Below are 22,972 nucleotides of genomic sequence, written 5' to 3'. Positions count from 1 at the left end.
TTTTTAATTGTACACATTTTCTTGTCTATCCTTTTACTACTATTTGTGGTCTGAGAATGTTTGTGTGTATTCATGAGATTTGGATGTTCTGAAATCATCTGATTGCTGGGCATCATAAATTCATAATACTTGCTAGTTAGGGACGACAACTATAGTTTTACTTCTGCTTGCAGTATGTTTTTGCGACTTTCATCTCTTTACTTTCCCCCAGTTCAGGCTAGTACTTCCTCGAGATCTTTGAGAGGTCCTCTTTCAGGCGAATATTATAAAACGTTTTTTTAATGATTTGGAAGACATATTTTCTGTTTTGTATGGCCAAGTTTAGAGTATGTTTTTTGCATGTGTAAAGTATCGACAGTTAAATTACGTGACCATTACCATGGTTATCCATAATTTCTGTTTCAATTTGCCGCCAGAGTCCTTTCTTATTTTCACTCACTGCTCACGTGTGCTTTTTTTTTTCATTCTCCCTCCATCGCTCGTATTTTAAGGGAAGAAGGCATTAATCTCGATCGTAGTTTTGTCGTGTATGAATTTTTTCTACATTTCCTTCAGTAGTCGATATTGGGAAGACTATATCTGCAACTCTACCTTAATTTTTTTTTCCTGAATATCCATAGTTTGTTGAATTGATTGGTGGAAGCCAGTTTGGCAGAAAAAGGGGGCCAAGAGCCAAACCCTCGTATGCTATGTTCGTTTGGCTTATAAGCCGTACTTTTTCAGCCAACGAATAGTATTTTTCTCTCACAATAAATCAGTTAACAATACTTTCAACCATGGCTTATCAGCCAAGCGAACAGGGCACTAAGTTAGTGTAATTTTTATTGAAATTTTAAATTCAAGTAAATTTTGATAAAATTTACACTTGGCTCCTTCAACAAAGATTCATTTTTTTTTGGCTCCATCACTGGTTGAAGCCAATGGAAGGCGCTTCTATATGTCCTGAAACACAGGTAGGTGTCGAATAGTTCAGTTTAAAATGTTTTGTTCCTAAAAAATGCCTTGGGGCGGTTGTTCTTTTGTTGGTTTAGATTGGTTTCCATCCCAAACAATGTGCATAAGGATTGTTATCGTTGCTGTCAGTCTGGCCATGACACTATCGTTCGAAGTCTTGCTGGTGGTTTTTAGATGTTGCTATGATAATATCCATTCCGTCCCTCCTAGGAGTTGATAAGTAGGAATTTCCAGGAAAGGGTCTCTGATCTGTGTAATAATTTTTGTACTTTGGTGATTAACCGCTGCTAGCCTGCTGCTCAGTGCATTGCCTGCCACGCCAGTTACAGGCTCGCACTCCGGCAGCCCGGCCTACTCGTCTGCGTGCAAGCAAGGACGTCACACACGTTTACCCGCCCGTTGACCAAATAGAAAAAAGTCCATTTAAACTCCACGACTATTGCCTAAGTTTCCTCAATTAAAAAACAGATTTTTTATAGACTCTTTCAACTTTTAAAACCGTCGCATTTACGTCTTTGAGCTGTTTTAAAAGGGGTTATGGCTGATATATATAGTGCCACATCAGCAACGATGGCGCAAATTGGATTTCCTCTATACTTCAGATAGGTCAACTAGACTTTATATAAAAAAATATAGAAATTAATTCTTCAAGAAATTATCCATATACTTTTCTAGAATGAACATACATTTAAAAAATACTAAAACCTAATTTATATTAGAAAATTTATTAAAAATTGCTTTAACTTAGAAAATTTTGAAACTAGATTTATTTATTTTAAATCATGCTTATATTTTTCTAGAATAACATACATTAAAAATACTAAAACCTGATTTAATGTTAGAAAACTTGTATAAAAAATTATTTTAACTTAGAAAAATATGAAACCGGATTTATATTTTTTTCTAAAATCATGCTTTACCTTTTTTGTTCTTTGATTACAGTTATTGAATCTCATATGGTCTCCTAAAATTTGAAACTGTTCCAAATATAAAACGGAGAATGCATCCCAAAACAAATCCTTGTAGACCGCAGCATGAATCATCGCTACATATTCTCAGTAGCAATGTCTTACTTAACCATCGAGACATGTACGAGAAATTCAAAAAAAAAAAAAATCGAGCTCGGACACTGATTGCATATTGACAACATGTATTATGTGATTTAACTTTGTAGTACTCCTGTGTTTTTTAAGGGACATCACGAAGATGACGCATGCAGACCCATTTGGACCATTTAGGCTTCCTTTGGGAGCACAGGGCAGCTCAACCCAGGGAACAGCAGCGCCTAGGAGGATTTTCGTGGACAGTCACATCCCCCTCCACGCTAGCAGGGCAGGGGAGATCACCGTGTTGCTGCTATTTGATCCCAGGGAAGATGTTATATTGTGCAACCAAAAGACAGAGGGGATAAAGCATCGATATACAGTGCGTTTCTACTATCTGGTGATAGAAGGTTAGTAATGCATCGCCATGGACTTAAAAAATACACATAGAAAAATGCCAAAATCAAGAAAAAAACTGAAAATGCAAAGAACGTAAGAAAGATAAAAAAATTAGTTAATTTAGAAAATAATTACATGCTCTGTATCATCATTAGCACTTAAATAAGTAGCCAAAAACTCAGTACCCCATACAGAATTTGGCTCTAAACATAGGTTTCAACACGACGTTCTTCAGTTTTTGGCCCTATTCGCTTGTCTCACGAGCCGTACTCACAACAAATTAATAAATAGTACTTTCCGCTATGACTTTTCAACGAAGCTAACAGGGCTGAATAATGAGCCAACTCAAATAGAGCATCAGCACAGTGCAGTATTGTCCTCCTGAAGCCAACTCAAATAGGTTTCAACATAGTATTACTTCTGAAGCCAACTCAAATAGAGCATCAGACAAACTAACAAGTTTATTAAGGAGACACATCATGTGACATCACAATACGTAATTAACATGTTCATCAAAATAAATGAGCTATGAAAACAATGTTGACCCAGTATTGTCCTCCTTTTTTGGTGTTGGCTGACTCCATCTCTAATTTCCCTGCACCATAACAGCACACCTCAGTGTTTAGGATACACATACAAAGACAGAAACATATTTAGATCTTAGACTCTTTACAAAAAAAAATTGGAACTCTGAAGAAGTGGAACACCTAGTCATTTTCTAACACTACACCATGTCATCTTCTAACTATGAAACTGTCTTAGCTCCTTTCAAGTTAAATCTTAGTATACAGGTTCAGTAAACATGATGTAATGCTAGAAGAAGAGGAGAAAACTAAGACAAGCAAACATACCTGTGAAATTTTTTTCTTTAGCCAAATTAGTCGAACAGTTGGATTTTTGGTCATTATAAATATTTATCGATTCATCTCAGATTGGAGGAGTTCATTAGCGTCTGCCTTCTGCACATTAGTTAGGTCTTCCATGCTTTCCACAATAGCAATACACTTTTCTACAGAATATTCATCTTCTTTTTTCTTCTTCTCATCTAGTTTTTCCTGATTTTTTTCCCTCTGGAACTTTCTAATCTCTATGAATTCGTCGAGTTTAGCTGCCACTTGACTTTGCTTGCGTTTTTTTCCACTACCACTTCCTTGCTCCTCTAGATTAAGATAGGATGGTGCAGATTGCACTTCTGGGCCCTCAATTTGAGAAAAAGGATTTATACCAAAATTGATGCCAATAGAATCAGAGCCAGCCAGCAGCCGTGTTCTGTGTACTTTGCTCAGAGTGACTTCTTTCAATTGAAGGTCGTGCCGTCATGTTAGGAGACTCAGTTGATGTAAAATTCAAATCTCCAGTGGCTATACTTCCTATTAATACACACCAGAAATACACTCTTAGGTATTAATCAAAGTTATTCAGGATCATAGGCACATGTTCATTTAAGAAACAGAGCAAACAAATGGTAAGGCCATCATGATAGACAAAATTGTGGTTCCCTGAACTCAGACCACCAAATAAGCATAGTTGTTCCTTTAGACAAAATTGTGCTGAAAAGATTTACAATACGGCTAGCTCAGAAGATTTACAATACAGCTAGCTCATGAAACAACCAGTCTAAAAATGGACCAAAACTTCAGTCTAAAACAGCTAGTTATAGAACTGAGCAAACAAAGGAAAATTACCTGCATACAATGATGCTAGGTGTTCATAAAGAGGAAGTGGCTTCTTTTGGAACTTACTGACTTTGGGATTCCTCTATTAAATGCAACAAATCAACATTTTAGTTAGCTTCTTAAAATAGTGAAAACACAGTACTATATAATTGACAGAAAGTGACTAACCTCAATTAGGTCTTCCCATTTCTTTGGTTCGGCAATTATCATGCTTAATGTCTGATTTCAACCAACACCACTCTCTTTTCTGGCATCTCTAACTATCCTATAGTTTCCTTTCAACTCCTTATCCTTCTCTTGCATTTGTTGTTTTGTAAAATGAGCTAAAGGGAAGGTTTCATCGAACTGTTTAGCGATATTTCTCCAACCATCTGCTGTCCAGCTATTTTGTGCCATGTACATTGGGACATTGACATGCTCTTTCATTATATCCACCAACCCTTTCTCATACGTGTAGCTCCATGCAGCCCTTGTACCCTGGGACGTTGACATTGCTGAAAAATGGTGAAAGATAAATATAAGCTAAAAGTCTAGAAATATAAATGTAAGGTAAAATGCTAAAAATTATGAACAATGCTCCAAATTACCATCTAATTATTATAGGTAGCCCACATGCCTTGTGCGATTTGATCTCGCAATGTGTTGCCATCACTCGATTCTATCTCACTTGGGTAACTGTTATCCCCCTCCGGCATATCAACAAAAGTGGTTGGGTTGATATATTGTGGTTGGTGATCTAGTCAACTATCTTGTCCATTGTGCCCTCTAATTATATTGTGAAATACCGCTGCTACTGCAGGAATCTTGATATGAGTCTCAATTGGATAGTGTGTTCCCACTTTTAGAATTGGAAATCGTTTTTTCAACACCCCAAATGCCCTTTCAATATGATTCCGAAGTTGTGCATGACGATGATTAAACAACTCCTTGTAGTTTGCATACTCATTTCTCTATGATGATCCACGCCTTCTAAACTCACCAAGGTGGTACCTAACTCCTCGGTACGGTGCTATGAATGATGGAGTGTTAGCATATCTGCCATCTACAAGGTAGAATTTTCCTGGCGGTACATGAAACCCCTCTGTAAGAGCAGAACGTAGGACTCCTGCATCAGACACAGATCCTTCCCACCCACAAGAGATGAAAGTGAATTTGAGATCAAAGTCACAAGCGAACATAACATTCTAGGACAATGCCCTTTTCTATTTCTAAAAGGAGGGGCCTTATCTTCATTGATAGTAATAGGGATATGTGTCCCATCGATGGCGCCAATGCAGTTCTGCACGTAAAAAGGAACTTAAGATTGTTGGAATAGTGTGTTTGGAATGATACAAGGGCAAGCAGCCTATATGACTAACCTGGAAGAACGGCATGAACCGAGGGTTTGATAATCTTGGCATGTGTTTGGTTTGGATTTGGAAGCTTGATGAATCTATGAGTCAATGTTGGAATTATATCAAACATGAACTGCCTAACATCCTCCTCCCAAGAACCCATTATCTATTATATAGGGATAATATTATTAAATAGGATATAATATAACTAAAAACAAGAATTATAACTGATGTGTCAAACATAAAAGAAGAGTTCTATGAATTGCAATACATAAAAGAAGAGTTCCCAGAACTGCCAAGCATAACAGAAGAGTTCTCTGAACCGCAATACAATTTTCAAGTAGATCGAAACGAGATTTGCAAGAACCTATTACTCAGTCAACTCCTAAGGTTCAGGATCTAGGCTGATCTTACTCCAGTTAATTAAATGGGGCAAATATGTAAGGTCTTAGCTAGGTTAGTCCAACTCAGTGAGTATAGTAAGTTAGTAACCAGGATTTATTTTCCGTATGTGTATGTCACCTCCGATACAGAAGTTTACAGAAAAAAGAGAATACTGCTAATTCCAAAATGTAATAGGAAATGCATCTCTCTTCCTCGGCAAATAGCTAATTGAGATGGATCCGGCATCTACTACATACTCCTAGTAGGATTAGAAAACTGCATGCAGTCTTCTATTTTAGCTCTCACTCAACTATTTAGAAACCTATCTAGATATCAAGATATATTTTGGGCAACTAAAGAATGTCACAATTTGTCTTTAAAAAATACTTACTAGGCCTTTGCAACTCACCAAACATAATCTAACAATTATCTGTTTTGCTTTGTGCAACATCAAAATACAAATACAATCCTAAACAGTACATTTTTTATACACTCAAGACTGGTGTATGAGTGCATTATACCTTCTAGCAACTAGCAACAAGTCTTTGCCAATGTTTTTCTTTAGCCATAGTTCACAGATGTCATCAAAATATTATCAGATCCTCTGCTTTGTTGACAAATATTACCAGATGTCGTCCAAATATTACCAAAATTGAAACATATAACCAAAGCAGCAAATTCATGGAATCACAGCTCAAATGAACAAGGGAGAGGAATCAGTAATAGAGACAAACAAGACTACCTAAGCTGCTAAGCAAGGAAGTGGAACTTGCTGGGTCACTTCTTGTCTTCACCCTGAAAATAATCTGTCAACTGAGAATTGTAGATGAAGCAAACTAAGATGACAAGCAAATATCTAATTTTAACTATAGGTAAATCTGTTGGTATTACAGCAATAAATAGAACAACATTCATTCACTGGTCAACCAGTACGTTATAGAAAAAAATGGCAGATCCTTGATTTTTCTAGGATAATTTAACAGATCTAGATCCAGCTCCACTTTGAGTCTAGCTAGCCTAGCCTCGTTTACTCGTTATTAACTACAGATTGCATGTAGAAACGATGATCTAGAAATAGTATGCAATTTAAATGGTATTGCGCTTTGGATCTGGCTAGTGCATCCATCGTGCACACTTTAATACAAATTAGATCTAGGTGAGGAACTTGGACGGGTTCTTGGAGCTAACCTGAGTAGATCTTTAAGCTCAGACGGTGGTGGTGGCAGTCGCGAGGCTGGCGATGGAGATAAGGAAGAAGCCGGCGGGGGGCGAGCTCGGTGGCAGCGGCGAGGGGGGGGGTGAGCTCGGTGGTGGTGGCGGCGATGGGGGGCGAGCTCGGTGGCGGCGATGGGGGCGACGACGGCGGCGGTGGTGGGAGGATGGCGGCAGCAGTGCTTCCTCTTCGTCGCCCTCGCTCGGGTTGGGGAAGAGCTGCCCGAGCCCCTGGGTGCAGGACGAGCCGCCCCATGGAAAGTATGGGGCTCGGGTCGCCCTCTCCCACATGATGGGCTTCCAAATGCAAGCGGGCATCTCCCTGTGGCCAAAATCCACACGGGGGCCTGGCCCAGGGAAAAGGCGGGGAAACCCCCATGGATTGGTGTCGATGTTTGACCACCGATAGCCTGCCACGGGGGTATTCGGGGCAGTATGTTCGGGCTTCAGCGTATGCAGAACTCGACGGTTAACGCAAGAGACAGTCGATTTATCCTGGTTTAGGCCCTCGATCTTTTATCGAGTAATAGCCCTACGTCTAGTCAGCGTTAGCCTTTGCATTGGATTGATTGTAAAGTGTTGTGTTGTATGATTGTTGTTCTGATCTCCCTACTCAAGGAACCCTACCCTCCTTTATATAGTCAGGAGGCCAGAGTCCTAGTCGGTTTACAATGAGAGTTCCTAGTAGGATTATAGAATAATACTACTACTAAGATTACAGGAGAAGAATCCTAGTCAGGCTAGTTCTTCTCCCTTCCTTGCGGGTATCCCATGGGTCCCGCACCGACAAGCCCCCGAGCACTTCATGGTTGAGTTCTAGAAGCCTCATCTTGTTCCTTCAAGTCTTGTCGAGCAGGAACAAGCGTCATTCGAGTGCTTTCTTGAGCGAAAACGTGTAGCGCTTCGTGAGATCTTTGCGTGGCGTGTACCTTTTTTGAAGAAAAAAGTACCCTCATTTGGATGTAGCCCCCGAGCCTCTTGCTATTTGGTACAAGGAGCTTAAGGGTATTTTGTTGAAATCTTCCTGATTCTTCATTGAAAGGTTCCCTGTCTTCCTTGTTGAAAAGAGCTCTAATTTAGCTATGTTCAGGTTCTTTTTGTCGGAAAGAGCTCGGATATAGCTATGTCCGGGTTCTTTTTATCTTGTGGCCTTGAAGTCGTCTGTCTTGAAGAAAGTGTTCTAAGTGACATGCGCTTTTTTGAAGAAAAAAATGCACTCACTGAGTGTAGCCCCCGAGCCTCTTGCTATTTGGAACAAAAAGTTGGAGGGTCTTTAATCTGAGTTGTTCGAAAGAACTATATACTTCTCCTTTTGCAGCCCCCGAGCATATATCCGGGTTGTTTTGTTCAGGAAGAACTCGAATTCATAGTCTTGGTCGTATTCTCTGGTAGTCTGCTATTGTCAGATGTAGTTGTATGGTGGTGGTTGAGTGTAAATGCCTTTTGTTCACGGGTTGTACTGTGTTGGTATATTCTTCCAAATATGCTCATCTTTGAGTACTGTTCCCTCTCGCCTGAGTCTTCCATTATTGAGCCCTGTCTTTTCACTGTGTCCTTTGTTAGGCTTATTTCGTTAGTACTCCTAGTCCATGTGCACCGCTCCTTTGATCTATAAATACCCTCCCGGAGTGCTTGTTTTCATTTATTGAACATTCTGTTGAAACCTTCGTAGTTATGAATATGGTAGTTTGTGAAGTAGAGCAGCCCTCGGACGTGTTTTGTAGTTCCTGTGTGTCTTGTCATAGATGGAGGAAGTCTTATGATAGGGATTAGAGGTAGGCTAATCCCGCAGCAGCATTGTATCAGGATGTACGTGGCGATAGTTGGAGGAAGTCTTGTGATGTTGGCTTCGTTCCTTCATCTGGCAGTTCTGGGTTGATCCTCGTCGCCTGTCCTGAGACTGTCCAGCGCAGATCAACACTATATCCAGCATCACATCGGTCTTGGATAGACAGATGCCTGCTGGCCTTCTCTACTCCATGTTGTCCCGCCATGCTGGTGATTTCTACCTTAGATGCACTGCGTCCGTCCTTTGAAGAAAACAGTGTAGCCGATGGCGGTTTATCCTTTCGAGTAGCAATTTGGGACACGTAGTCGTTCTAGAGCCTAGCCGTGTCCGGGTTCTCCTTTGCTACTTTGCTTTTCATGGTACCGAGTTTGTTGGGCCTTGTAAGATTTGTAATCTTCTATTTTTGAAGTCGCTTGTAATGGAAAGAATCTTGTCTTCTGAGTTGTCATTTATTTTTTTGCTATAGTCCTGGTTGTTCATGAGATTCCTGAGTTCTTTTCGTAAGAACCGAGTTCTTATGTTCCTTGTGAGGTAGCCCTTCTTTTCTTCATGGTTGACAGGTTGTTTTTTGCAGTAATCTAATAACTCCGCTGTAGTGCTGGATGGATAAGTCTGAAATCTGCCCGTTGAATTATACCGTTGTGTGGATTTGTGCCCTCCGTCATTTTAGTTGTGTCAGTAAATGGACCGTTGCGTTCTCACACCGTGCTTTAGCGGGCCTAGTGGGCCGTTTTTATCGCTGTAAAAATCTATTTAAAGACCTTTCATCTTCTTTTTCTTTACTGCCCATCTCTCGCCTTGAAACCCTAACTCTCAGAAATCCGTCGTCGTCATTGCCACCACCATCTTAGCGCCGCCGTCCAAGCTTTCTCTTCCCCTAGTTGCTTTTTGCCTCTGTTAATACATGGGTAAGAAGAAGGCCGCAAGCAAGTCCCAGGCAACCTTCGTGGATGAGGAATCATCACTTTCCGTGATTGAGAACCAGGAGTTCATGGCCATGAGGGCTGCCCAAAAGTCTTGGCCGGCTCTGACGACGACCGAAGATTAGCTTCAGGAACTTGTCAGCGATGGTTTGATCCAGAGCAAGGCCATTGCTGAATGGAGAATTCTAAGTGAGCATTGGGTCCCTGCTCTAGGTCCTGGTGAGATCGTTCTTTTCGTCTCCTTCATTCGTGCTGGACTTTGCCTTCCTGCCTCCGCCTTTCTTCATCAATTTCTCAATTACTTTGGAATTTGCCTGAATCATCTTGCTCCTAATGCAGTCCTTCACCTTTCTGTCTTTGTTTATCTTTGTGAAACTTTCCTTGGAATTCTCCCTTCTCTTTCTCTGTTTAGTTACTTCTTTCGCCTGAAACCCCAACCCCGCCGCGAAGACACCAGTGTTCTCGGTGGTTGCGGGATTCAATTTCGCCAGGGTCTTAAGAGCAAGTTCTTTGACTATGACCTGGTTGATTCTGTAAGGGATTGGCGTGCCGACTGGTTTTATGCCGCCAATCTGATCCCTTCTCTCGCTGTCCACTCTGGATCTGGTCCCTTGGTTAATGACCGATGGGATAAGAACCCTGTGACGACGGCTGAGGTGCAGGTAATCCAGCCATTTCTTGATAGGATAAGTATCTTGAAACAGCAGGGCTTGACCGGCTTCGGGATTAATTTCATTGCCATGATCTGATTATCTTCAATGCTTCATACTGAACTCCATCTCCTTTATTTCAGTCTCACACTCTGAATACCTAAAACACCTTGAGATTACCAAACTTGCCAAGCTGCATTGCTCGATGGACGATCTCCCAGAGGCGCTGCTTGCAGAGATTGTCAAGTGGCTTACCAGTCCAAGTGATCTTAAATCTCTTTCTCTCGTGTCAAAGCGACTATATGCCGTTGAGGGAGAGCTGAGGAATTCTATGTACATTGGCTGTGGCGTTTTCCCTGTGACAGTGGCCTTGATTCGTCTGTGCTTCCGGTACCCCAATTTGTGCAAAGTGGAATTCAATTACTCTGGTTGGACTTCCAACCATGGGATGCAGTTGGACAAACATGGCCTCCAGGTGTTTTCATCTTGCTGCACCTCATTGACTGATCTCACCTTAAGCTTTTGCACGAATGTTGATGACTCAGGCCTTCGCCTTTTAGCGTGCTTCAAGAAGCTGATGTCTCTGAGGTTGAACACATTACCAGCAATAACTTTGTCTGGGCTTCTCCAAGTGGCTATTGGCTGTAAAAATCTACCTTCTCTCCACCTTATTGGCTGCAACAAAGTAGGTGGTGCAATGTGGCTGGAGTACCTTGGCAGGTTTCAATCATTGAAAGAACTTGTAGTGAATCGCTGTGAGATGATCAGCCAGTTTGACCTACTAAAGTTCAGTCCAGGATGGATGAAGCTTCAGAAGTTTGAGTTTCAGATCAAAGGTTGCCCCAATATATTTGATCCTCGTGATCCTTCATGTGTGGAGCACTGTCAGTATAGATATGATTTCAGCTGTGAGAGTTTGGTGGATTTGACATTGGCGTGAGTCTCAACTGAGAAGGAAATAGGACTTCGTTCTCTCCTGAGGAAGTGCAAGGCATTAAATAACTTGTGCCTTTATTATGTTCTTGGTGTACAGGACAATGACATAGTTACGCTCTCCAATAACTGCAGCAACTTTACAAGCATCTCACTTCTAAGGATTGGCTTGTCCAATTGGCTGATCATCCCATGCTCCATTCCAAGGATTGGCTTGTCCAATAGTTGCTGGTGCTGCTCTGGCTGAGGCCAAGGGTCCCATGCTCCATTCCAAGGATTGGCTTGTCCAATTGGCTGATCATCCCAATTCTAGTCCTGAGGTTGATGCTCTCCCAGATTCTGTTCTCCTAGGTCTTGTTCCCCATTCTGTTCTGGTTCCTGTGGTTGATGAATTGGCCCTGCCCCCAGTTGTCCAAGTCCAAAAAAAGCAAAGGGTGCCCCATCCCCAACAGGCAACTCAGGTACTGGCTCTTCATCGGGTGGTCCACCACCTAACAGGTTATGCTCCATGATCTCACATTGCACTATCCATGAGTCACTGTCGAATCCTTCAGAGTCAGAAAAAACAATGAAATATGGCACTGACTAAAGATCGATCATACGTGCTCTGATAATGATCCTTGTCAACCTTCGGTCTTCCTCTTGCCGTAAGAGGAACTTTCCAAAAGAGCCAATAGTATATTGATAGAACTCTTCCTGAAAATCAGGGGGAAATCCTAGTAGCATGAGCCAGCACTCTGTGTTGAAGTGGACTCTTCTCCAGTTCCTCCCTTCATTGTGTCTCACAAAGGTCAGATTGACGTTGTCAAACGGGATGGGACTTTGCTGGATGAGAGCATCCCTATCCAGAGCTCGGTCGAACCTGACATAAGCCTGTCCCAGGCTGCACGGCTGTATATCCGAAATCACCACTCTTCTAGCATTAAAAAAACTCCCTCAGAACTTCATCCACAACCTCAAAGTCAAGAACATTACCCGGCAGCGGGTCGATGGTTACGATGGCGAGGTCCTCGTTCCTCCTCTGAGCTCTTCTTGAAGCCACCGCCCGGACCATCGTCGGACAATTCACCACATCCTACCACACCAAGGTCCGCGGGACAAAGGGCCTCGGCTCAGCCCGCTGATACACCATGTCAATCTGAAGCTCGCCGGCGGGAGGAGAGGTAGTGCACTGTAGCTCGGTGATGGGGTTTTCTTCCTCAGAAGGTGGAGGGGTTGCCGCGCTCACAAAGGGAGCAGAGGAAGGCGAAGAGGTAGCCAGTGACAAGCCAAGGCGCTAAATAGGCCGGGACGATAAGATCCGGCCTTTCACAGCCCACTTGCGAGGAGCCCGGGTGAAGGTGCCAAGAAACAATTAACTCTGGCACAAGTTTCGGCTTGGCCCATGGTGGCAAAAGGGCCGCGACCATTTCCCAAAGGAATTAAACACAGGTGGCTGCGAGGGGCCCGAGAGAACCGAACCGCCTGTTCGGCTGGCTGGCGGGCTGCGCTGGGGCTGGCCAGCCCACTCACGCGGGCACGGTTCACATGAACAGTGTCTTTCAGTTAGAACAGTATTTTTCTCTCACAATAGTTCAATCAGAACAATATTTTTGCTTATTTTTCAGGCCAGCCGAACAGCTCAAGAGCTGAACCAGCTTGGCGTTTTCACTGGCGCCTTTTTCTCCTTCCCATTGTCCGCTACTTATCAAGTTTTAATGGCCAGCTAAGACTATCTCCAACAACACATACCCAAACACAGCACCCATTCCGTGGTTTGGGTCACCAACGACAGGAAGGTCACACACCCAAATCTTATCTTCTCCGACAGCGAACCCAAATCTTATCTTCCTCTGTCGGCGCCGCCATCCGAGCGACCGCCAGAGCTCGAAGCCGCCGCCGCTGCCCTCCCTCTCCTTCTCTCCCTTTCCTCCTCCTCCTCCACTCTTCCTGCTTCCCTCTCCCTGCCCGTGCCGCCGCAGTCCGAGCCCGCTCCTTCCCTCTCCCCGTCTACCGCTGGAGGGAGGGGTCGGTACGGTGGAGAAGAGGTTGAGCGCCGGTGTTGGAGGCGACCAGCGGGGGAGGGGATGGCGGCGGAGACGATGCGCGGTGGAGGAGGTGACGGCGGTACAAGGGCGGTGGGCAGTGGCGAGGGGTACCGGGGGAGGAAGCCATGTGGCTGTGCCTCCTCCTTGCCCGGCGGCTGCGCCTGCCTGAGGTCGCGGCGCGCTGGATCTCGAGCTGGGCGGCGACCTCGGTTGCACGTGGATCTGGGCGGGATGGTAGATGGGGAAGAAGGAAGAGGGCGACACCCGCTCGGGATGCGCCGCTCGGCGTCGGGCCGCTCCACCTCGGCTGCTCCGGTCCGCGCCGACACTGGCCCGCTCCACCTCGATGGGGGTGCCTGGAAGAGAAGGACGGGTGCAGTGGCGCTGGAGCCCTACTTCGCCGGCGGCCACCGCCGCCCTACGCCCCGGCTCGCTCTCCCTCTCTTTCCCCCTCCGCCTTGCCTTCTCTCTCTCCTTCTCTCCCTTTCTCTCTCTCTCTCCCTTTTCTCTCTTGGCCGCATGACCCTGCCTCGCCGCCGCGTGGGGCACGCCCAGCCCTGGCTCAGGGTCCGGCCACGCGCCGGTGCACCTCAGCACGCCACCCGGCCCGCCCGTCATCTCCTCGCCACTGCGCCCCGCGGCCGTGCCCTCCGCGGCAGAGATTTGGGTCGTGCGTCGGGAGGATGTTTATTTGCCTTCCCTCTCTCCTCCCACGCAAAATGCATAGTCTGATTGCCTACTCTGTTGGAGAGGGGTTTTTTACTGTTTACAATGCATTTTGGGTATAGGTCGCGTGGTGGGTTAGACCGTCTAGGACAGAGGCGGCCACATGCACGGCATTTGATTGGCCAACGACAATGACTCCTGTTATGGCCAGTAGCAAGGCATCTAACGCAAGCTGAAGCCATGGCGGCGCCACCGTGTCAGAGTGGCCGGAGCTGGGACGAGGGGGCGCAACGCCGTAAGGAGCAGGTTCCAAGCGTGCAAAAACAGATTTTCTAGGAGGAGCAATACGCTGAAAAGCCGAGATACGAGCAGGGCCATTGCCCAAGGGAATGGCGTTGGCCCCGGAAAGGGGAGGTTTAGCAGCAGCAGAACGAACAACCGCTGCATAGGAAGGCTTGACTGGACGTCCATTGGACACAGGATGCCAAGAACTGCGTTCTTCCTCCAAGAAAAGCTCAAACTCGCGCCGCCAGTTAGGACCCCCATTGTCCCAAAGATGGAACGAGACCTTGTAGAGGTCGCATTCAAAGGCGAAAAGACGGCGGATGAACAATCCGGTTTCCTTAGAAGCCACAGAAAACTTGAAAACGCGATCGCTAAGGGCAAAAACCATGAACCACGAAGCAGAGCCACCAAGGCCAACCGAGGATTCCGAGAGCCTAAACTTGCAGCGACCAAGAAGAAGGAATCCGAAAGGGATGAAGATACCGGAATCCCCAAAGTCGCTCTAATCTCATCCTGGACTCGCATGCCCAGCAAGAATGACAGCCCAGGAAGCACCATGGCGAGAGAAAAGAGGTGAGGGGGAGCTTACTTAGATGCCGAGCAGCAGCTGGAGACGAGAGGGAGCGTCGTCATCCATGGCTAGGTGCTGAAGGGGGTATCTTATTCCTGATTGTCCCTTCCACTCAAAGACATGAACCCAGCGGAAGCTACTCACAGGTGTAAAGTGTAAACAGTTGCAAAACAACCAAACGAGGCCTTCACCAATGATAGTTTAAACATAGTGGATGCATAAAGAAGCTCACAGGTACACCTCACTCTCAAGAAGCAGAGTTGCACGATACATCTTTCTGTCATATATTTTCTCCTATTTTTCTATTTTTATTTTCAAAATAGGAAGTTCTAGATAGAATTTGGGTACCATAGATCATGCCATTACCATATATAACGTAAAACTTCTCCCCCAATTTTGTTTAGTCGAGCTTCTCGATCTATCATTATACCTCGAGAAGTAGAAAGAATAGCAATTCCCATTCCGCCCAAAAACCTTGGGAATTCCTTGATAGTTGGCATAAATTCGTAAGCCAGGTTATCTGATACGCTTTAAAAGGTTCTAGTTCTACTCCCTCCGTCCCAAAATGAAAGTTGTTATGAGATGCGTGCAAGTCAAACTTTCTCAATTTTAACTAGGTTTGTAAAAAATACGTGCAATATTTATATTTTTAAATAAGTTTACTATGAGAGTATATTCAACTATCTATCTAATGGTACTAATTATGTATAAATATTTTATATATAATTGGTCAAAGTTAAAAACGGTTGATTTTTCGGGGAGCTAGAACAACTTCTATTTTGGGACAGAGATATATTTCCTTCTCTGAATAGTAGCAAGACTAGCGCTCTCTTATATTCTTTTATTTATTGTAGCCAGTTTGCAAAATATTGTCTTATTTCATTCAGCAGCGGGGATTGGAATGGAAAGACTATATCTACTACTCTACCTTAATCCACACGATAAATTTTCTGAATATGAATAGATTGTTGAATTGTTTGGTGGAAGCCAGTGGCAGGGAGAGGGGGCCAAGGGCCAAACCCTCCTAAGTTAGTGTAATCTTTATTGAAAATTTTAAATTTGAGTAAATTTTGATAAAATTACACTGCTGACTCCTCTAATAAAGGAATAAAGGAAGGTTCATATTTTTTTTGACTGTCACTAGTGGAAGCCAAAGGGGAGAGGCTTCTATATGTCCTAAAAGGTAGGTAGGTGCCGATTTGTTTAGTTTCATTTTATTTTTTGTTCCTAAAAAATGCCTTGGGGGTGGTTCTTTTGTTAGTTAAATTAGTTCCATCACTTTTGGCATCGCGGCTGTCAGTCTTTCCTTGATTCTACCGTTCGAAGTCTTGCAGGCTTTCAGATGTTACTATGATATATCAATTACGTCCCTCCTGGGAGTTGACACGGTAGGAATTTCCAGAGACGTGTCTCTGATCTAAGTTTTTTGTTTTCCATTTTCGTGACGAACGGCTTCTCTGCTTAGTGCATTGCCAACCACTGCCAGAGTGCCAGTGATGCCCTCGCACCCCGGCAGGCGGCAAGCGGTCCAAGCAAGGATGGGCCAAGGACGTCACACGTTTACTAGTCCGTTGACCAAACACAAAAAAAAGTCTATCCGACCTTCTCAACTATTTTGTGACTTCGATTTGCCCCATTTAATTAAGGAAATAGATTTTTAAACTCTTTCAATTCTTAAAATCACCCGATTTGCCTTTTTATTTATTTTAGAAACAATTTTAGATAACATGACGCCACGTAATACTGAAGAGGGTAAATCAGATTTCCTCTATACTCCAGAGAGGTCAACTAGATTATATAAATATATAAAAATTATAGAAATAAATTCTTCAAAAGTTATCCAGATATTTTTCTAGAATAACCATTCATTAAAAAAATACTAAAACCTAATTTAATATTAAATTTCTAGAAATTTGTTTTAACTTAGAAAAATATGAAACCATATTTATATTTTTCCTAAAATCATGCTTTACCTTTTTGTTCTTTTTGCTTAGAATTATTTGAATCTTATATGATCTTCTAAAATTTGAAACTGTTTCAAATATTAACGGATAATGCAAACCAAAACAAATCCTTGCAGACCATAGCATGAATCACCATGCAACCTGCCTTGCAAATTACCCAAAAAAACATTTTTTCAACAGCAATGTCTTTCCAAACCATCAAAACATGCATGGAAAATTTAAATAAAAAATAATTCAAGCTCTGATTGCATATTGACAACATGTATCATGTGGCTTAACTTTGTAGCAGTACGGTCTTCTTCAAGGGACATCCGAAGATGGCGCGTGCAGACTCATTGATCCATTTGGGTTATGGTGTGACTTCTCAGACTCTTGAACTAACGTCTGCGACTTGGCGGTCAACATCTTACATCTGGATGGATGCGACCACTTTCTCATTCGTTGTCGTTGTCATATATATACACATTATCGAGCATGAAGGCAATTTGGACAGGCTTTGGATGCCGACCTCCATGTGTTTCCTAGAATCATTCTCTATATTATTGTGTCTATCCTATAGAAACATAGAGCGTGATTTTAGGGAAAAGTATGAAGCCAGTTTCACATTTTTCTTAGTTAAAATAAATTTTCCTTTTTAATATTAAATCGTATTTTACTATTTTTAAATGCATATTTATTTCATAAAAATATTCTGATATTTTCTTTTAAAATTATTTCTTCATCTTTTTATAAATAAAGTATAATTGATCTCAAGAACTATCATGAAAGTTCAATTTATCTTTATTTCATAAAAATATTCTGATATTTTTTAAAAAAATATTTCTTCGCCTTTTTATAAATAAAGTATAATTAATCTCAAGAACTATCATGAAAGTTCGATTTATCTTCATCGTGACTGATGTGACGTCACGTAGGACGATTGGCGTGGTGCCAAGTTAGCCAAAACCACTTTCAAAATTCCGGTAAGATAAATCGAACGGTTTCAAGAGTTGAAGGAGTCTAGAAATCTGATTTTCTATTTTTTTCTGAGGGGAGGTAAATCAGACTCAATATAATCAGGACATGTTTCCGACCAAATACCGATCACACAGACGCAGCTCGTTCTCGTTCGTTCGTCTGCTAATTTTCGCTTGGGCCGTGAAATAAAACGAACGACCGGGCCCATGTTGGCCTAAGCCCATTCTGGCTGAACACTTAACGATCGAGCCCAGCCCAGAGGAGCGCGGCGACGGCGAACTCGCGAGCTGAGGCCGGAGGGTTTTTTGCTCTTCTTCTCCCGGTCCGTTAGTGCTCTCTCTGCAGCTCATGGCGCCGCCGCCTGCCTAGCGGCACTACCGGCTCCGCTCCCAAAAGAGACCTAGCAGCATCTCTTCCCGATTTCAGGTATGGCCATGGATTCTTCCTCCTCTCATTGCTCTGCTGATCCCAGCAACAAACAAGTGCCCTGGCGTAGTGAAATCCCCAATCTTATTTTTTTTGTTATTTAGCCAACACTCGATTGTGCAGTGTGATAGATGGAATAGGCTCGATTCGTCTGTGCTGCTCGTATAGGAGTCGCTTGGCAGCCCTGATAAATAGGTTGGATTTCGTCTGAGGTTTCTGGGGCCAGGTTTAGATGCGATTGGTAGGTGGTTACCAAATGTGCCAGTTGAGGAGGCTGCTACACATCCCCTGTTCGTTTAGTTAGCCAGTAATTTGTAGTAGTTCCTTTGTTTTAAATGTTTGAGCTGAATGTGCATACTAGGGTCCTAGTTTAATCTTTTTTCGTGGTTTCTAGGAGATGCAGGAGAATTTGACAAACAAGTTATTCTCTGTTACCTTCTCAGCTTCGTATCTGATCATTATGCACTCTTCTATATGATCTGCTTAGTTCTTATCCGATCTTTATGCTTCATATATATGTTATCTAAAGGAAAGCTCATTCGGTTTGTGTGCATACAATGTGTATTGCACTTCAATATATGGAACACTACTTTTCCACTTGCATGATCTGATCAGTATCCTGGTGAAAAAGAAGCTGAATGATGAGAAATGATTCGGTACAGATAATCTATCTCCAGTTAATATCGATGTGGTGTTGCTGAGTTAACTTATTTAGTAACCTCTATGTTGGGATGGACTGAGGAGCTTTTAATATGTTTACAATAGCTTCAAAACATCATCATATGCATTTTCGCTTCTTGATTAATTTCAGTGCCATGATCTGATTATCTTCAATGATTCATACTGAACTCCATCTCCTTTATTTCAGTCTCACACTCTGAATACCTAACTCACCTTGAGATTGCCGGACTAGCCAAGCTGCATTGCTCGATGGACGATCTCCCAGAGGCGCTGCTTGCAGAGATTGTCAAGCGGCTTACCAGTCCAAGTGATCTGAAATCTCTTTCTCTCGTGTCAAAGCGACTTTATGCTGTTGAGGAAGAGCTGAGGAATTCGATGTACATTGGCTGTGGCGTTTTCCCTGTGACAGTGGCCTTGATTCGTCTGTGCTTCCGGTACCCCAATTTGTGCAAAGTGGAATTCAATTACTCTGGTTGGACTTCCAACCATGGGATGCAGCTGGACAAACATGGCCTCCAGGTGTTTTCATCTTGCTGCACCTCATTGACTGATCTCACCTTAAACTTCTGCACGAATGTTGATGACTCAGGTCTTCGCCTTTTAGTGTGCTTCAAGAAGCTGATGTCTCTGAGGTTGAACACACTACCAGCAATAACTTCGTCTGGGCTTCTCCCAGTGGTTGTTGGCTGCAAGGATCTATCTGCTCTCCACCTTATTGGCTGCAGCAAAATAGGTGACAATGTGGCTGGAGTACCTTGGTAGGTTTGGATCATTGAAAGAACTTGTAGTGAATCGCTGTGAGAAGATCAGTCAGTTTGACCTACTAAAGTTCGGTCCAGGATGGATGGAGCTTCAGAAGTTTGAGTTTCAAATCAAAGGTCGCCTTAGTGTATCTGATCCTCGTGATCCTTCATGTGTGGAGCACTGTCAGTATAGATATGATTTCAGCTGTGAGAGTTTGGAGGATTTGACATTACGAAGAAAACTCAGAATGAAATAGGATTCCGTTGTCTCCTGAGCAAGTGCAAGGCGTTAAAGAACTTGTGCCTTTATTATGTTCATGGTTTACAGGACAATGACATGGTTACGCTCTCCAACAAGGCAACAACTGCAGCAACCTTACAAGCATCTCACTTCGGTTGACACCTCAGCACAATGAAGGTTATGTTTTCAGGACATCATTGACTGATGACAGCCTTAAGGCTCTAGCCCTGAGGTGCCGTAAGCTTCAGTCTTTTGAACTCATATTTTGGGCATGTGATGAAAGCTGGCCAGAATAGGGTTCACAGAGGAGGGCCTTGTCATGCTTATTCAGTCTTGTCCGATTCGTAATCTCGTGCTAAGTGGTGCTCACATCTTTGATGGCGAGGGGATGAAGGCCGTCTCATCTGCACAATTCCTAGAATCACTCGAACTTACGCATTGTATAAAAGTTACTAATGCTGGGATGCGCCTCCTGGCACATTGTGATGGATAAGTCTCTGTGGTTTTTTTTTGTGGGGCTACAGCTGTGCTCCTTGTGGCTGCATGGTGAAGGATAGCATCCTTAGACTGGTCCTTGTGGTCTTGCAGCCCAAGGACAGCACAGCACCCTTGACTAGCATCTTAGCATCTAGAACTAACATCTAGGACAGCATCTTAGATTAGCATCTTGGCATATGCTTGGCTGGCTAGCAACCTATAAATATGTATCCCCAACCCTTCAGGTTGGCATGCCATTTGTGTGAGAAACAAAGAAAATTGCCTCAACTCCTAGTGTCATCCTCTCTCGATGAGAGTAAAAATTCTATTACTACCAAGAGTAAGAATTCAGCGACTAACAACTGGTATCAGAGCCGTACTATCCTGTAGCCTGAGCATCTTTTGCTCATCTTCTCTCCCAGCCCCACAACAACTTCAGTTGTTGGCAGCAGCAGCTCCTTCGGACGCTCCTGTCCACTCCTCTCCCTCTGCGCAGGTCTGAAGTAGCCCTCTCCCCACGCAGCAGCCCCCGGTAGCGCATCATGTCTGTATGGCAGTTTCAGCGCTCGGTTGCCTCGAGCACGTGGCGTCGGCAGGAGGCCGAACTTGCCACGGTAGAGGAACGCGAGCGAGCGGTGGCAAGGGCGTCGAGGCTGGCAGCGGCGGAGCTGGCAGCAGCCAGAGCGGAGGCGAAAGCAGCGGCGGCGGCGGATGCAGCGCGTGCGGCGGCAGCGGAGGTCAAGGCTCTGCGCGGCAGCATCGGCAGCTCCATTTCCGCTGACGACACCGCCGACGCGGACCTCGAGCTGCTAGAGAGGGAGGCAGTGCGAGCGCGTCCGGCGCAGTGGGCAGCCGCGCACGCCCACGAGCGTGGCGGTAGCCCAGACAGGCGCGGACGGCGGTGGCGCTCCTGGAGGAGCCACGCACGCCCACGAGCGCGGCGGCAGCCCAGACAGGCGCAGACACGCCAGCGGCGCTCCTGCAGGAGGCGCGCATGGCGGTGGCGCTCCTGGAGGAGCCATGCACGCCCACGAGCGCGGCGGCAGCCCAGACAGGCACGGACGCGCCTGCGGCGCTCCTGGAGGAGGCGCGCACGGCGATGGTGGCGGACGGGTTGATGGAGAGTGCGGCCTTCACAGGCAGCGTGGCTCTCTCTCCTTGGATCGGTACCGTGGTTACCACGGGCTCCAAGCTATCGTCAGGGACGTCGGCCCCGACGGTGGGTGGCCTATCCTCACCAAGACCAACTACGTCGAGTGGGCTGCGGTGATGAGGGTAAAGCTCTAGGTGCGGCACATGTGGGAGGCAGTCCGGTACGACGACGTCGACTATGACCTAGATCGACGGGCGCTGGATGCCCTTATCGCTTACCAACAAGCGGACTATCAAGGAGGCTTGGGACGCCATTGCTGCAGCACGCATCGGCAGCGACCGCGCCCGCAAGTCCACACTGCAGGCACTTCGCAAGGAGTGGGAGAACCTAGCGTTCAAGCCAGGTGAGGACGTTGATGACTTTGCTCTCCGTCTCAACACTCTGTTGCAGAAGATGGTGCAGTTCGGCGATGACACCTACGGTGAGGAGAGAGCTATCGAAAAGCTCTTTCGCTGCGTCCCCGAGAAGTACAAGCAGATGGCTCGCTCGATCGAGTCTCTATTGGATCTCTCCATGATGTCGATCGAGGAGGCGATAGGTCACCTCAAGGTCATCGACGGCGATGAGCCACAGTCTCTCTCGGGGCCCATCACCACTGGCGGGAAGCTCCTTCTCACTCGGGAGCAGTGGCTTGCCAGCCAAGGTGATCGGAAGAAGGGGGAGCCTTCTTCCGCAATAGGCGGCCGCAAGCGTGGCAAGCCACGCAAGGCGTGCAGAGACGCCCAAGCCGGGGCGCGAGGACGTGCTGAGGGTGATGCCCGTGGAGGCGCCTAGAGCGGCGCCGTCGGCAGGCACAAGCCGGCACAAGACGACGCCTGCCGCAACTGTGGTCAGCTTGGCCATTGGGCCAAGGACTGTCGACAGCCACGACGCGGCCAGGCCCACGTCGCACAGGCGGAGGAGGAGGAGCCGGCTCTGTTCATGGCACATGCAAGCATCGAGCTATCTCCAGCAGCACCGGCCACAGCGGCCCTCCTCCACCTTGACGAGCCAAAAGCACACGCCCTTCTCGGCGACGGCTCCAACAACGACAAGATGACGAGTGTTGCCTCGACACCGGCGCCACCCATCACATGACCGGTCGACGGAAGTTCTTCACCGAGCTTGACTCTAGCGTCCGAGGCTCCGTCAAGTTTGGGGATGCCTCCGGCGTGGAGAACAAGGGTGTTGGCTCCGTCTTCTTCACCGTCGTGTCTGGTGAGCACAGGATGCTCACCGGAGTCTACTACATCCCCACGTTGAGGAACTCCATCATCAGCTTAGGATAGCTGGATGAGAACGGTTCGCGCATGGAGGTTGAGGATGGAGTCATGAGGATTTGGGATCGCCGTCGTCGCCTTCTTGCCAAGGTATCCAGAAGCGCAAATCGACTCTACGTCCTTAACGTGCAGGTGGCACAACCCCTCTGTCTCGCTGCTCGTCAGGATGACGAGGCGTGGCGGTGACACGAGCACTTCGGGCACCTTCACTTTGAGGCCCTAAAG

At 45.3% G+C, this 22,972-nt stretch overlaps 3 pseudogenes; 2 read left to right on the top strand and 1 right to left on the bottom strand.

Moving 5' to 3' along the window:
* Nucleotides 1-2,982: 2,982 nt before the first annotated feature.
* Nucleotides 2,983-4,564, bottom strand: LOC136515424 (uncharacterized; annotated as a pseudogene).
* A 6,005-nt stretch (nt 4,565-10,569) lies between these two features.
* LOC136515423 (F-box/LRR-repeat protein 14-like) lies at nt 10,570-11,544 on the top strand (annotated as a pseudogene).
* A 6,523-nt stretch (nt 11,545-18,067) lies between these two features.
* LOC136518972 (F-box/LRR-repeat protein 14-like) lies at nt 18,068-20,580 on the top strand (annotated as a pseudogene).
* Nucleotides 20,581-22,972: the final 2,392 nt, after the last annotated feature.

This window comes from Miscanthus floridulus, chromosome 17 (genome assembly GCF_019320115.1).
Source record: "Miscanthus floridulus cultivar M001 chromosome 17, ASM1932011v1, whole genome shotgun sequence".
Classification (NCBI taxonomy): Eukaryota; Viridiplantae; Streptophyta; class Magnoliopsida; order Poales; family Poaceae; genus Miscanthus; species Miscanthus floridulus.
This window is presented reverse-complemented; position numbering and strand designations above follow the sequence as displayed.